The sequence below is a fragment of the Pseudopipra pipra genome, chromosome W (assembly GCF_036250125.1).
Source record: "Pseudopipra pipra isolate bDixPip1 chromosome W, bDixPip1.hap1, whole genome shotgun sequence".
Taxonomy (NCBI): Eukaryota; Metazoa; Chordata; class Aves; order Passeriformes; family Pipridae; genus Pseudopipra; species Pseudopipra pipra.
The window spans coordinates 12,757,549-12,772,356 of NC_087580.1; the positions used below are offsets into that span (position 1 = coordinate 12,757,549).

Genomic DNA, 14,808 nt, shown 5'->3' on the forward strand with positions numbered 1-14,808 from the left:
ACAGTCTCTCATCAGCATGGGAGGAGAGAGTGGCAGTGGTTTTGCCATTCCACATACTCAGGTCTTGGTTCAGTGGTTGTCAGGGGTCCACTCTGGGGGTCCTCCGAGGCGAGTGCCCCCTAAATCAGTCGTCCTATTTGTGACCCCGCTTCTTGCACTCGGGCAGGTATTCCCTTGTTATATAACACAAGGCAGTGGAAGGTGGGGGTGCAGAGTATCAGGGCCTTCTGGCACGTCATGGGGAAATTACTGTCTGTTGATGGAGGTTGAGCAGAGGGTTGCCACCTCAGTGGCTGGATGCCCTCCTCATGCCCAGCGCTGCAGGTCAGCCCTGGAGAAACATTTCCGAATGCGCTGCACAAGGAGCCAGCCGTAGCCAGTATTTTTGGGGCAGGGAGCCAGCCATAGCCAGTATTTTTGGGGCAGGGAGCCAGCCATAGCCAGTATTTTTGGGGCAAGGAGCCAGCCGTAGCCAGTATTTTTGGGGCAGGGAGCCAGCCATAGCCAGTATTTTTGGGGCAGGGAGCCAGCCATAGCCAGTATTTTTGGGGCAGGGAGCCAGCCATAGCCAGTATTTTTGGGGCAGGGAGCCAGCCATAGCCAGTATTTTTGGGGCAGGGAGCCAGCCATAGCCAGTAGTTTTGGGGCAGGGAGCCAGCCATAGCCAGTAGTTTTGGTGCAGGGAGCCAGCCATAGCCAGTATTTTTGGTGCAGAGAGCCAGCCATAGCCAGTAGTTTTGGTGCCGGTGACAGTGTTTGTCCAAGGCTCTGTCTGTGTGCAGCTGGTAATATCCATGACTGTACTTCCTTTATAACTGTGTTTGAATTTGGCTGGGTGAGGGTGCTGTCCTGTTTATACTCCACTGCCTCAATTTGCTCCCTATGGAACCTTCTACTTGTCCCCCCAGTTGCCACCTGCAGGTTCTTCACGGCCAGGGGACTGGAGTCTGAGGGGGGAACAGTGATCTGCCAGCTGGGAAAAGCAGCTGTTCCTTTCTCATCTCTTGGTTGTGATCTTAAAACACTGGAATGATTTCTGCTGCAGCTACCAAGTAATGGAGAGATTAACTGTGCCAAAGGTCTGCAGAGAAGGCCAGAAGGAGGAAAACAAGAAGGTGGTTCAAGGCTAGATGTCCCCCTCTCAGGGCCTCTGTTTTCATGCCTACAAAACCTTTAATGTCACTGAAGAGGTCCCATGCCTGAATTCATCAGTTGGCTTTGAAAGTGCTCTGGGATGCTCTGGTGGAAGGCAGTGTAGAGAACAGGGCACACAGGGTTAGCTTATCCCTGCAGGTCCAGAAGGGAAGAAGCCAAGAGTGATGCTGGTAAGCTGCAGCTGAGAGCCAGCTTCTTCTCCCCTTGCCAGGGAAGCCCTGCAGGCAGTGGGGGGACTCCTTGATCTTTATCTGCCTCCCCCAAGCAGCTCTGTGGTAGGAAGAGTCAGTTGAGGTCACCGGTGGGTTCTCCCTCAGTTTTGGCAGTGGCTCTGAGCCAGGAGGTTCTCTTGAGGGCTGCTGGCTTTTAAAACCTCTCCTGAGCTTGTAAGTGTGGAGTAAAAGCACCTGCCCTGCGAGTGAACGACGAGTGATCCTCTGAGCCCTTTGGGAGCCCGTGGCTCAGGCTCAGCCCCTTGCTGGGGAGCTGCTGCTGCTCCTCCCCAAGTTATTTGCTGCTTCTGCACTTACACTCAGCTCTGCAAATCAGCGGCTTATTAAATGACGTGCTGCCTTTGTTTCTCCCTGTGGCTGCAGGCTGTGTCACAATCTGTCTCGGCCACCCCAGGAGATAGCAAAGGCTCTTGTGATGAAGCGCTATGAGGAGCTGGACCTTTACGACCGCGAGTTGGAGAAGGAGACAGCAAAGATTGAAGCAGACTCCATGCTCTTCTCAGATGACGTTTTCACCATTGAGCCCTTGGTAAGTGATAGCTGAGAACCTCCTCCTCCTCCCCCTCCCTGAATGAGGTCGCTCGGCAGATCCCCACCTCAGCTGTCTCGATGTGCCCCGAGAGAAGACATGGGGTTTCTGGCCAGGCTGGAGAGCTTGTTGCAAAAAGCATTGCTACCCTGTGGGCTCCTGGCAGGCAGCAGGAACCTGCCTAAAGCTGAGCTCTGCTGCAAGGGCTCAACATCAAGGGAGCTTGGTGCGTGTCCTTGCAGTGTCCAGAGGGGTCGGTTACTGTAGGAAGGGGCACAGCTTACACGTGATGTGTGGAGCTTCCCAGAGGGCATTGGAGAACTGTCAGTTCACAGACTGACCTGAAGCGAAAAGGAGGCCAAATTCAGCCCAAGGTCATGGAAATGCCAAGCCCTCCCTGGAACCAGGACTTACAGCATGTCTGAGTCTGCCTTCCAGTGTCATCTGGGAGCCTGGACACAAGACTTGGAAATGGACTTTTTGAGTTCTTTTGCACACAGGGACAGAAAATCTTTTTCTGTTTCTGCAAGCAAACCCCCATGTCCTTCCATCAACCAGAGCCCTGAGTATGAGTATTGACACAGCGTGAGATGAGGAATCCCTGCTGCCTGCGCAGTGCAAAATCCCTCCTCGTCTTGGAGTAAACCCTACAAGAATCCCAGCCTCTGCTTTCTTTTAAAAAAAGTGAAACTAAGTTTTTTCTTTCCAAGGAAGGGGATCATGTTCTCTTCTTGGTGACTCCTATAGCCCATCTAAGGCCAAGAGCCACCAGTGTCAGCACAACAGCAGTTTCACACCACTGTAGCTGACAGCAGCACGATGTGACCAAGCGCTTGTGTCAGAGTAGGAATATTGTAGCGTGGGAGCTGATCAGCTGAGCATTAAGAGCATCCTGCGGTTGTGTTGAGCTGGTTTGGGAGTGTTGTTCACTCCTTGCTCTAAGTAAAGGCTTACAGATTGAAAAGAAGAAATGTGATACTGGAAGGTAAATGGTTTGCTGTCTCTTTCTGCTTTAGGAGGGAGAGGTTGGGCCACATTGTTCAGCTGAAATCAAGGTGTTCTTTAAACCCCGAGAAGCCCAAGTCTACAGAAAAGTGGCCTACTGTTCCATCTCAGGTACGGCTCCTTCTCCTCTTTCTCTTACCCACACACAGTGAGGGGAGGTGCAAATACTCTTCCAGCCCACTGAGCTCCTGTGGAAGTGCTGGGAAGGGTCCAAGGTCATCAGGGCAGTGCTGGCTCATGTCCACTGTCCCTGCAGCTTCCTGGTGGTCTCCCATGCAAGGCCAGGGCTCAGGACACTGATCCCAGAACAGTCCAAGCAGTGCATGGATAAGCTTTCATGCCACGGGTTTGCCAGTATTTCCTCAAAGGCCAAAGAGCTACACAGCAGAACAGCTTTAGGGAACAGGCACTAAGCCCCTCTAGAGCACTGACCTCCAGGATGGCTCCTCATGGATCCATCATCAGGCAGTAGGAGCTGAGGTAGAAATGTGCTCCCTGAGCCCGGATCACCTCCCACTGCCCAGACAACAGCAGACCAGAGGTGGCTGAGCCCTGCTGAGCCCAGGCTGTCTGCAGAAGGACCACCCCTGGCCAGCACCTGCTTCTCTCCCTGTGTGGGAATTGTCACCTTCTGGCTCTCAGGCTGAAGTGTGTCCAGGTGGTGGCCACTGGGCTTGCTGTGCTCAGCTTCCAGGAGTGCTGTCAAGTCCTTTTCTGGGAGCAGTTATCATTACCCCCCACCCCGAGGTGATGGCTTTGCTGTGCCCGCACAGGGGAGGGAACACTCACAGAGCACAGTGTGGTTCAGGTTCCCCTGTCCTTCCTCTCTGTCTCTGCATGGTGCTGCTTAGTGTTTTTCACCTTAAAGTGGGAGATGGCTGCCAGGTTTCCATCCAGGGAATACTCTGGGTTTGCCCATCTACGAGAAAGAGGTGGGAGGCCCATGGTCCTCCAGCAGCCAGGCTCCTGTTCTGGAGGGTGCTGCAATCCCCTAACCCAGCCACCCTGTTGCTTTCCTTCCTGCTCCAAGCTGATAGATACAAATGTCATGAAACAGCTTTTTATTTAGACAGTAATTGTGCAGGGATAACTCAACAAATGCCATCTACAGTAATTACTCAGGGCTCATGCTAACAAACTCTCTTCTTGCCCACCAACTGCTGTCGTTAGAGCTGTGGAAGGAAAGCATGGATTTAAAAAGTTGCTCCCAAGGCATTCCTTGTGATGTGTGAAACTGTGCATCTCTGTTTGTTGACATGGTCAGATGAGAATCGTGTTCCAAGCCAGTCACCGAACACGGGGACATTCTGTCAACAAGATGCTGAGTGTCAGAAAGCAGCAGAAGCTGAAGGCTTTGGCAACAAAGCCCTGTGCTGTTGGGCCACCGCCCCCCAATTTAGTTGGAAGCCAGGCAGCAATGTCCAACTCTTTGCAAGCTTTGTCCCTTCACTGAATGGGTTTCAAAGCTCCTCCAAGTGTGTAAGAAGGAAATCACAGAATCATAGAATGATAAGGGGTTGGAATGGCCCTTAAAGATCACCTAATCCCCAACCCCCCTGCCATGGGCAGGGACACCTTCCACTAGCCCAGGTTGCTCAGAGCCCCGTCCAACCTGACCTTGAACACTGCCAGGGACAGGGCAGCCACAACCTCCCTGGGCAACCTGTGCTAGGTTCTCACCACCCTCCCAGGGAAGAATTTCTTTTGTATATCTAACCTATCACTGCAGAAATCATGTTTTAAACTTGGCATCGCTTTTTCAGGGTGCAAACTGGTGGCTAAACGGGAAACAAGCCCGAGGGGTGGGTTAGAAATTGGAAGGAGCTGGTCTCACCCATCTCAGAGTCAGGGACTAGCACTGAGGCAGCCTGGAAAAAACAGGATAAGAGAGTAAGAATTACTCTACTGAAATGGAAATCTCTCCCCAGGCCGTGAGACCAGGCTGCCCCTGCGACTCACAAGGGAAGGCCTCGAGCCCTGCCTCCAACTCAGCTCTGAGGAACTGGACATGGGGAAAGTTTTGGTTGGAAAAGCCTACAGCTACGAGGTGAGCAGCAGGGGCTGGGGTGGATCCTGATGGCTCCTGGGGCAGAGGAGAGCCTGGTGGACCTGTGGAATTTCTGGCAACTTGGGCAGTTGTGAGCAGGGAATATTTGACATACTAGTCAAATCTGGGGGGTTTCACAGAATCTGGATCCTTTTCTGGGGTCTGAAAGGTGTTGTCTGTTGTTCATGAAGCCCCAGTTCCTGCTTTCTGACAACCGCCCTTGGAGATCAGCTGGGATGCTTTCTGCAAAACAACCCCTCAACACATGAAAGCAACACTGGGTCAAAAAGCTGAAGTGTTCAGAGGCTTCTGTTCCAGCCTCAGACTGGGCCACAGGAGCATCCCACACTGCACCCCCGACCTCAGAGCCAGGGCTGCCCCTTGTGACCGTCTGGCTGGGCCAGATGGTGCTGCCTGAGTCACCCAGCAGGATGAGCACACAGACCGTGCCTCGTGCCCCTGACAGGGATCCTTTTTCTTCTCCTGCTTGTTAGACCATGGTCTTCCAGTGCCACCTCCTGCTGCCAGCACACGGTGCTTTCCTCAGTGTGTGGTGAGGGCAACAGTCTCCTCTGCAGCCTTTTCCCCTTCTCTGGACAGGTACAAGGCACAGAACTGCCCCGGCAACAGCGAAAAGTTAACCATCCTCAACGACTCCCCCATGGAGGCAGAGGTGCATTTCTCCTTTGAGAACGACAGCAAAGGAGAGACGTTCCTTTTGGACCCTCCCAGCATGAGGCTGCAGCCCAAAGAGAAGAAGGTAGGAGGTGAGCAGGTAGGGCAGGCACCGCAGAAGTGCCGTTCCTCCTGCTCAGAGAGGGCTCTTTGTATTTCTGTTTGTGGGGATGGGTTCAGAAGCTGAGTGTTTGGGCGTACCCGACTTCTGCTGGCCTCCTGGAAGACAGTCTCGTCTGCTGGATCAAGGACAACCCAGAGCCAGTGGTCTTCCAACTGTGCTGCGAAGGGGTGCAAGTGAAGCTGAGGGTCAGCCCCCAGGAGCTGCATTTCAACAAGATACTTCTGCACAGGTCAGTCATCCCACGGCTGAGGGCACTCCAAGGCTCGTGACAAAGAGAAGAGGTTTGACTCTGGTTCCAGAGGCTCAGATGGAGCTGCTTTGAGCCGCATTCAGTGGCCAGGCTGGTGTGACCACCCAGCACTGACGCTGAGTGTCTTCCTGTCTCTGCAGGACTGACACCCAGACCCTGGTCCTAAGAAACGACAGCCCACTGCCCATAGCATGGCATCTCAGTGGGCTGGACGACCTTGGAGATGAGTTCTCTGCATCGCAAGGCAGGGGCATCGTTGGGCCTCGCACAGACTTTGAGGTGAAGCTGAATTTCAAGGCTGAGAAGATTGGCATCACAAATAAGATGATCCAACTAGAGGTGAGAGGGGCTTGGGCCTTCCTGGCAGAGCAGGGCAGAGCAAGCAGCCGTGTGCTCTTAGGGACAGAGTCAGGGAGAGCTGCACCTGACAGACACGGGGGACATTAATGCTTTCGCCGAGTTCGGAGAGAGACACAGGCACTGTGATGCCAATGAGTGCCTTTTTCCAAGAGGCAGGCAGGAGGCACAAGAGGGGGGGTAAGTTGCCAAAGCTGCCTCCCGAGCCTCTGCAGGGCTTGAAGCAGAAGGACCCCGGAGAAGAGCTCAGCTTCAAAGCTCCCATGCTTTGGACACTTTGTCCTCACCTCCATGAACCCATTTGCTTCCCCAGGCCCTGGGAACTGCTCCTGTGCTCCTCCTGTGCTGCCGAGGGCACCCACAGAGCCTGCTCTGCCTGAGAAACAGCGTAACTAGCTGGGAATGTGATGGCTGTGCTGGTCTGGGCACATGTAAGAGGCAAACAACCTGGTGACCCTGGGCCTGGTGCCCCTGGGCCTGGCAGTGGGTGCCCAGGGTGGGTTTGGCAGAGCCGCACTGCTCTGGCCTATCTTGACCCAGGTCTGGAACGATCTTGTCCCTCCTGTTTCCCCTCACACCCTCCCGAGATGACTCAGGGCTTGCTGGTGTCAGCGTGGCCAGACAGTCAGAACTGGAGCCTTCTGACAGCTCCAGGGAACCTGAGACCATCAGCCCCAACACAGGCAGCCTGGCGCTATCAGGGCTGTCTCCCGGTTCTCCAGCACTGGAGACCATCAGCCCCAGCCCCAGCGCCCAGCTGCCATCTCCTGGATCTTCAGCACCACAGACCAGCAACCTCCATACCACCCAACAGGCAACATCAGAGGAGACTCTGGAATCCCCCTCCCAGGAGACGAGCAGCTCCAGCCCTGACAGTCAGGTAACATCGGGGTCGTCCCACAGCAGCTTCCCAGAAACTGAGGACAGCAGCTGCTCCAGCAGTCGGGGGCCTGACCGACAGCAAAACCACTCCCGCCGGCAACGTCGGGCCCAAATTCCACACCTTCGGTCCGGAAGTCCCCAGGACAGGAGCCATGTGCCAGCACCAAGTCCTGGGAGGCGCAGGCCCAGGCAGAGACACTCAAGGACATCCCGCAGGCGAAACCGCTCCCGCCTGCAACGTCAGACCCCAAATCCATCCGGCCGGTGCAGAAGTCCCCATGACAGGAAGTGCACGCCAGCGCCGAGTGCTGGGAGGCGAAACCCAGGGGAAACAGCAGCCAGGACTTGCCAAAGGCAACACCACTCCTGCCAGCAGCGTCGGACCCGGAACTCATGCAGAACATTCCGAAGTCGCCATGAGAGAAGCCGTGTTAGAGCACCCAGTGCTGGGAGCCCCACTCACCGCTCAGATGTGGTCCCTGAGACAGGGACCCACCACTGACATGTCCCACATCAGACAGAGAGGAGGAGGCCCCCAAAGGGAGGGAGCCAGGTAAGAAGCAAAGCACCTGGCAACCCTGGGCCTGGTGCCCCTGGGCCTGGCAGTGGGTGCCCAGGGTGGGTTTGGCAGAGCCGCACTGCTCTGGCCTATCCTGGCTGGGCCTGGGGTGGCCTTGACATTCCTGCTTCCCCTCACAGCCTCCTGAGATGACTCAGAGCTTGCTGGCCCCAGCATGGCCTGACTGTCAGGACTGGAGCCTTCTGACAGCTCCAGGGAACTTGAGACCATCAGCCCCAACACAGCCAGCCTGGCGCTACCAGGGCTGTCTCCCAGTTCTCCAGCACTGGAGACCGTCAGCCCCAGCCCCAGTGCCCAGCTGCCATCTCCTGGATCTTCAGCACCACAGACCAGCAACCTCCATACCACCCAACAGGCAACATCAGAGGAGACTCTGGAATCCCCCTCACAGGAGACGAGCAGCTCCAGCCCTGACAGTCAGGTAACATCGGGGTCGTGTCAGTGTTTCCTGCCTCGGAACCAGTGGAGGAGCACCTTGGAAGCGACCTCGGTGTTCCGAGGACAGACGCCCTGCTGACATCACCATGGCAGACAGACACGAGCAAGCCCCCGAAGAAAGGGAGCAAGCCCCCGAAGAGAGACAGGAAGCCCCTGAACAGAGAGAGGACCAAGCCCCCGAAGACAGGCAGGAAGCCCCCGAAGATAGGGAGCCAGGTGAGAGCAAAGTGCCCCTCCCGCAGCCTGGCAGAGGGGCTGTCAGGGTGGGCAGCACAGGTGCCATGCCCGGGGCCACTGTCTCTCTCCCTCCAGCATGCGTGCTGTGTCAGCGATCAGAGGCTGACCCGGACATCTTGTGTGGAAAAACTCCAGATAAATGGGCTCTGTGTCCACAAGCTCTGGTGACCCTGGGCCTGGCAGTGGGTGCCCAGGGTGGGTTTGGCAGAGCCGCACTGCTCTGGCCTATCTTGACCCAGGTCTGGAACGATCTTGTCCCTCCTGTTTCCCCTCACACCCTCCCGAGATGACTCAGGGCTTGCTGGTGTCAGTGTGGCCAGACAGTCAGGACTGGAGCCTTCTGACAGCTCCAGGGAACCTGAGACCATCAGCCCCAACACAGGCAGCCTGGCGCTATCAGGGCTGTCTCCCGGTTCTCCAGCACTGGAGACCGTCAGCCCCAGCCCCAGCGCCCAGCTGCCATCTCCTGGATCTTCAGCACCACAGACCAGCAACCTCCATAGCACCCAACAGGCAACATCAGAGGAGACTCTGGAATCCCCCTCCCAGGAGACGAGCAGCTCCAGCCCTGACAGTCAGGTAACATCGGGGTCGTCCCACAGCAGCTTCCCAGAAACTGAGGACAGCAGCTGCTCCAGCAGTCGGGGGCCTGACCGACAGCAAAACCACTCCCGCCGGCAACGTCGGGCCCAAATTCCACACCTTTGGTCCAGAAGTCCCCAGGACAGGAGCCATGTGCCAGCACCAAGTCCTGGGAGGCGCAGGCCCAGGCAGAGACACTCAAGGACATCCCGCAGGCGAAACCGCTCCCGCCTGCAACGTCAGACCCCAAATCCATCCGGCCGGTGCAGAAGTCCCCATGACAGGAAGTGCACGCCAGCACCGAGTGCTGGGAGGCGAAACCCAAGGGAAACAGCGGCCGGGACTTGCCAAAGGCAACACCACTCCTGCCAGCAGCGTCGGACCCGGAACTCATGCAGAACATTCCGAAGTCGCCATGAGAGAAGCCGTGTTAGAGCACCCAGTGCTGGGAGCCCCACTCACCGCTCAGACGGTGAGACAGGGACCCACCACTGACATGTCCCACATCAGACAGAGAGGAGGAGGCCCCCAAAGGGAGGGAGCCAGGTAAGAAGCAAAGCACCTGGTAACCCTGGGCCTGGTGCCCCTGGGCCTGGCAGTGGGTGCCCAGGGTGGGTTTGGCAGAGCCGCACTGCTCTGGCCTATCCTGGCTGGGCCTGGGGTGGCCTTGACATTCCTGCTTCCCCTCACAGCCTCCTGAGATGACTCAGAGCTTGCTGGCCCCAGCATGGCCTGACTGTCAGGACTGGAGCCTTCTGACAGCTCCAGGGAACGTGAGACCATCAGCCCCAACACAGGCAGCCTGGCGCTACCAGGGCTGTCTCCCGGTTCTCCAGCACTGGAGACCGTCAGCCCCAGCCCCAGCGCCCAGCTGCCATCTCCTGGATCTTCAGCACCACAGACCAGCAACCTCCACACCACCCAACAGGCAACATCGGAGGAGACTCTGGAATCCCCCTCCCAGGAGACGAGCAGCTCCAGCCCTGACAGTCAGGTAACATCGGGGTCGTGTCAGTGTTTCCTGCCTCGGAACCAGTGGAGGAGCACCTTGGAAGCGACCTCGGTGTTCCGAGGACAGACGCCCTGCTGACATCACCATGGCAGACAGACACGAGCAAGCCCCCGAAGAAAGGGAGCAAGCCCCCGAAGAGAGACAGGAAGCCCCTGAACAGAGAGAGGACCAAGCCCCTGAAGACAGGCAGGAAGCCCCCGAAGACAGGGAGCCAGGTGAGAGCAAAGTGCCCCTCCCGCAGCCTGGCAGAGGGGCTGTCAGGGTGGGCAGCACAGGTGCCATGCCCGGGGCCACTGTCTCTCTCCCTCCAGCATGCGTGCTGTGTCAGCGATCAGAGGCTGACCCGGACATCTTGTGCGGAAAAACTCCAGATAAATGGGCTCTGTGTCCACAAGCTCTGCCTGGTGAGTTGCTCTGCAGGCTCCCTCCACTTTTTGACAGGCAGTCCCTGCCAGTCTTTCCTCATCAGTGAGTGTCCTTTTCCTGCAGTTTTTTGTCAGCAACTCTCCTGACATCCCGGTTCAGCGACTAGAAGACTGGAATATTGGCGCAAGGGAGATCCCTGATATAGTCTCCCAGGCGGCTCAGCAGGTGAGAGCCTGACAAGAGCAGGGAGATTTGGGCAAGGCAAGGTTTGCTGGAGCTCAGCCCAGACCCCAAGCAAGAAAGCCCAGCCCTTCCAACCAGCTCTGGCACAAGGAGGAGGCCCTGAGGCTGCTGCTGATGGGGCTGCTCTGCTCTTTCCAGAGCTGCTGCATCTGTGGCCAGAGCGGGGCCACCATCCCCTGCTGTGATGGCACAGTGGGAAGGCAGGGACACCCTGCACCTGCCCAATACCAGGACAGAGGGAGCTCATCAGTTTTCTTTTCCCATCAGGCCACCATCATGGGAGGGCTTTAATGCATTGGCCGAGCTAGAAGAGACACACAGGCACTGCCTCCTTTGTCCAGGAGGCAGGCAGGAGGCAGAAAAGGAGGGGTAAGTTGCCAAAGCTGCACCCCAGGGCTCTGCAGGGCTTGAAGCAGAAGGACCCAGGAGAAGAGCTCAGCACCTCCATGAACTCCTTTGCTTCCCTCAGGCCCTGGGAACTGCTCCTGTGCTCCTCCTGTGCTGCCGAGGGCACCCACAGACACTGCTCTGGCCTGGAGACAGCAGAACCAGATGGGAATGTGATGGCTGTGCAGTCCCGGGCACAGGTAAAAGGCAACGCACCCTTGTGATCCTGGCAGCTGGTGCCCCTGGGCCTGGCAATGGGTGTCCAGGGTTGGCTTGGCTGAGCTTGTCTGCTCCAGGAGGGCTGGGGGTACTGCTCTGGGAGGGACCCCACGGGAGCAGGGGAAGGACTCCAACTCCTCTCCCTGAGCAGCGGCAGAAACAACAACTGACCGTGACCCCCATTCCCATCCCCTCCCATCTCCCTGCTGGGGGGGAGGAGGGAGAACATGGAAGGAAAGTGGGGGAAGGTGTTTTTAAGACTGTTTTATTTCTCACTCTTTGGCTCTTATCCTGTTAGTAATAAATATAAGTACTATCCCCACTTGGAGTCTTGTTTTGCCCGTGAAGGTGATCAGTCACTGACCTCTCCCAGCTCTTATCTCTACTCAGGAATTCTTAGCTGTTTTTTTTCTCTGTCCTCTGTCCAGTTGCAGAAGGAGAGTGAGAGTGGCTTTATTGGGTACCTGGTGTCTGGCCAGGGTCAACCCACTACAAGAATATAAAAAGAAGTAATTTTTTTGGTCTTGTTCTGATGCAGTTAAGGAGCTGGAAAATCAAGACTGGTGCAGGGAGGTCCAAAGCATGGCTTTGGGTCTGGATGATGGAGACATCACATTTAGAGGGAGACAGACTCTGCTGTTGCTTTCCTAGACTTTGTCCCAGCTTAATGGTGTTTTTCCACCCACAGCAGCATTGCTGGGAGATGTTGCAGTGGCACATCCCTCCTTCTCTGCCAGGGCAGCATCTTGGCCCTTCCCACCCCACCATGGATTTTCCATTCCTGTGGCAGGGACTTGTCCCCACCTGATATCCGAATGGGAAATGCAACTCCTGGGGGTGGCTTTCATGGTTCCACCACAGGCTGGCACAGATTCTGATCCAGCTCTGAGAAATTGTGTGGTCTACGTGTTCTGGATAAAGCTGTCCCACCTTTGCACGTTATGACCCAAGAGAGTTTCGGTGGCCAGTTCGTGTATCAAAAGCACTCAGTACTAAAATGTACCAAGTTGCACCTGTGGACAAATCTGCACGAGCTCAATGCCCCGCGTACCCACACAGGCTTTTCTGCCTCGAATCCTGCTCATTGCGTGCCTGAGACTGGATTTATTGCAGCAGCTAAATGGTTCACTGGAGGACTAATTGGCTCTGAGAGCTCCAGTCCTTTGTGACAGATTATTAACCCTTCCCCCTTCATTATAAAAACATGAACTGTAGAGAAACCAAATACCACAGGGCCCCTGCGCCGAGCCCGTCAGTGCTCCCGGCTCGGTGTTCAGCACAGAAAGTCCCTTTTATAGTTGGGAAGCGGAGGGAGAAAATTCTGGAAGCGCGAGAACGCGGCGATAGCTGGGATGAACTGGTAGCCCTTAGGAAAGGACTGGGAGGTACTGGGATAAAGTGGGAGCCCCGAGGAAGGAACCGGGGCTCTCCCGCCATTTGCGTAGCGCTGAGGGCAGGGCGCTTACGCCATTTGCGTAGCCTAACGCAGTTTACGTAGCGCCCCTCCCTTGCTGTTACCGGCGCCCCCCTACGCCGTTTGCGTAAGGCTGTGGGCAACGGCAGCGCCCTTTACGCCGTTTGCGTAGGGCTGTGGGCAGCGGCAGCGCCCCTTACGCCGTTTGCGTAGGACTGTGGGCAGCGGCGTTAGGAGGGGACTGGGATGAACTGGGAGCCCTTAGGGAGGGACTGGGACAAACTGGGAGCCCTTTGGAGAGGACTGGGATGAAGTGGGAAAGGTCCGCGAGCCCTTAGGAAGCCACCATGGCCCTCCCGCCACTTGCGTAGTGCCGAGGGCAGGGCCCGTGTGCCACTTGCGTAGCTTTACGCAACTGACGTCACTCCCCCATTGCCATTACCGGCGCCCTCCTTACGCTGTTTGCGTAGCGCCGCAGGATTGCTGGCCCCCTTACGCAATTTGCGTAGCGCCGCTCCATTGCCGGGGGTGTCCAAAAGCTCCTCCAAAAGTCAGTTTATGGCTTTGCAGAGGGCTCTCGGGAGTCACCGAGGGGCTGAATGTAAAGAGAAAAATGAAAGCTTTAGGGGAAAAAAAAAGATAACAATTGCATGTCTGTGTTCCCGAGGAGCCGTGGGTGTTTTTAGGCAGCTGCCTGCAGAGGCCATCGCCGTTTTGTGAGGCGGCATTAATGCAGCAGGAGGAGACTTTTTGTGCTGTTCACAGAAATTCGGATTTTAAGGTTTTTCTCCTTGGTTTGAAGCTTCTTCATTCTTCCTTCGCTCTCTTTCAGAGCAAAGGTTTTAATTTTTAAACTTAAGAGGAAAAAAGTAATAACAACAAGTGAGGAAAACTAGGGGGAAAAGTTCTTCTGAAAGGATTACAATGTGCAAGCAGAATCAGTTCTCTCTCCAGGAGAGAAAAAAATGTTAGAGGTATAAATTGGCTCCAAAAATGCCCCCAGGGGCATAGGGAGGATAATCAGGATGACAGCGTGGCTGAGCAAGTGTGTTCTGCTCTATACCATTAATTTTGTGATGTTTAATACTTCAGCAGGTCCAGGACTTCCAGGACTGTCCTGGTGGCTGTGATCACAAAGGATTCATCAGAGCCACTTGAACAAGAAAAGCCTTTCTAAACAAGGGCATTTCTGAGGCTCTTGCTGGTTTTTTTGCCTTCCAGCTGACCATCTTTGACTTCAGGGAGGTTGGTCTCAGGCTCAGGAAGAAGCCGGACAGCCCTCAGGAGACAAAGCTGCCCAAGACTGTCCGGCCCCCAGGCACGAGTGAGAACTCCAGTTCCAAGGTAGCCTTTTCCTGCCCTTTTCCTTGCTGTTTGATGTGACACTTGAAGAGGCTGCGTGCCTTGCCTCCAGCTCATTGAAACCCCTCAGTGTCCGGGTCCTGTTGTCGTTGCAAACTGCTGGTGGTGGTGGAGTTCCTTCTGCTGGGGCAAAGGCAAAACGTGTTCTCCTAGTGAGATGCTGGAGTCCTGACCTGTGCTAAGCCAACACAAATAATTTCTGCTGAAGCTGGTGGGGTTTGCTGGAGTTTAGCTACCATGGCAAAGGCACAATAGCGGGGGAAGGCTGGGGCAGGACACAAGGGCACGAGCTTGCCATTTTCCATTGTCCCACTGAAAGAGCCACCTCTTGCTTTGGTGTTGTCACTGGCAAATGCTGGGGGTCATAGGATTCCCTGCACAGTGGCAGTGCTGGCCTTTGAAGGCTGAGGGCCTGAGGGAATTACTCCCAGTCTAACACAACTCCAGCACTGCTGAGAAAAGAGCTGAACCTTATCCTCATGCAGCACTCACCTTATTTGTCCTATTCCTATCTACTGTGGTACTTTCTTTTTGCCCTTAACCTTCTCTGGTGCTGTTCTCTTCTTACTGGTGTCTAAGCTCTAGAGTCTGGAGTTGTGTGGGCCTCAGTCTCCCTGCCTCAGAGTAAAGGTCACCCAAAAATTGTTTCCTATGGAGTCTGATGTAAATTCTTGAGTTTCACTTACTGCTTGAGTGCTCAGTGAGTGCCCA

General features: G+C 55.7%; 1 long non-coding RNA gene across 2 annotated transcripts in view; it reads left to right on the forward strand.

Annotated features, from left to right (window-relative positions):
* Positions 1-10,900, forward strand: part of LOC135406163 (uncharacterized) — a 396,593-nt gene extending 385,693 nt beyond the window's left edge. For both annotated transcript variants that reach the window (XR_010426183.1, XR_010426182.1), the window contains one exon: positions 10,854-10,900. This is a non-coding gene — a long non-coding RNA (uncharacterized LOC135406163). The remainder of the gene's footprint in view (positions 1-10,853) is intronic.
* The last annotated feature ends 3,908 nt before the right edge of the window (positions 10,901-14,808 follow it).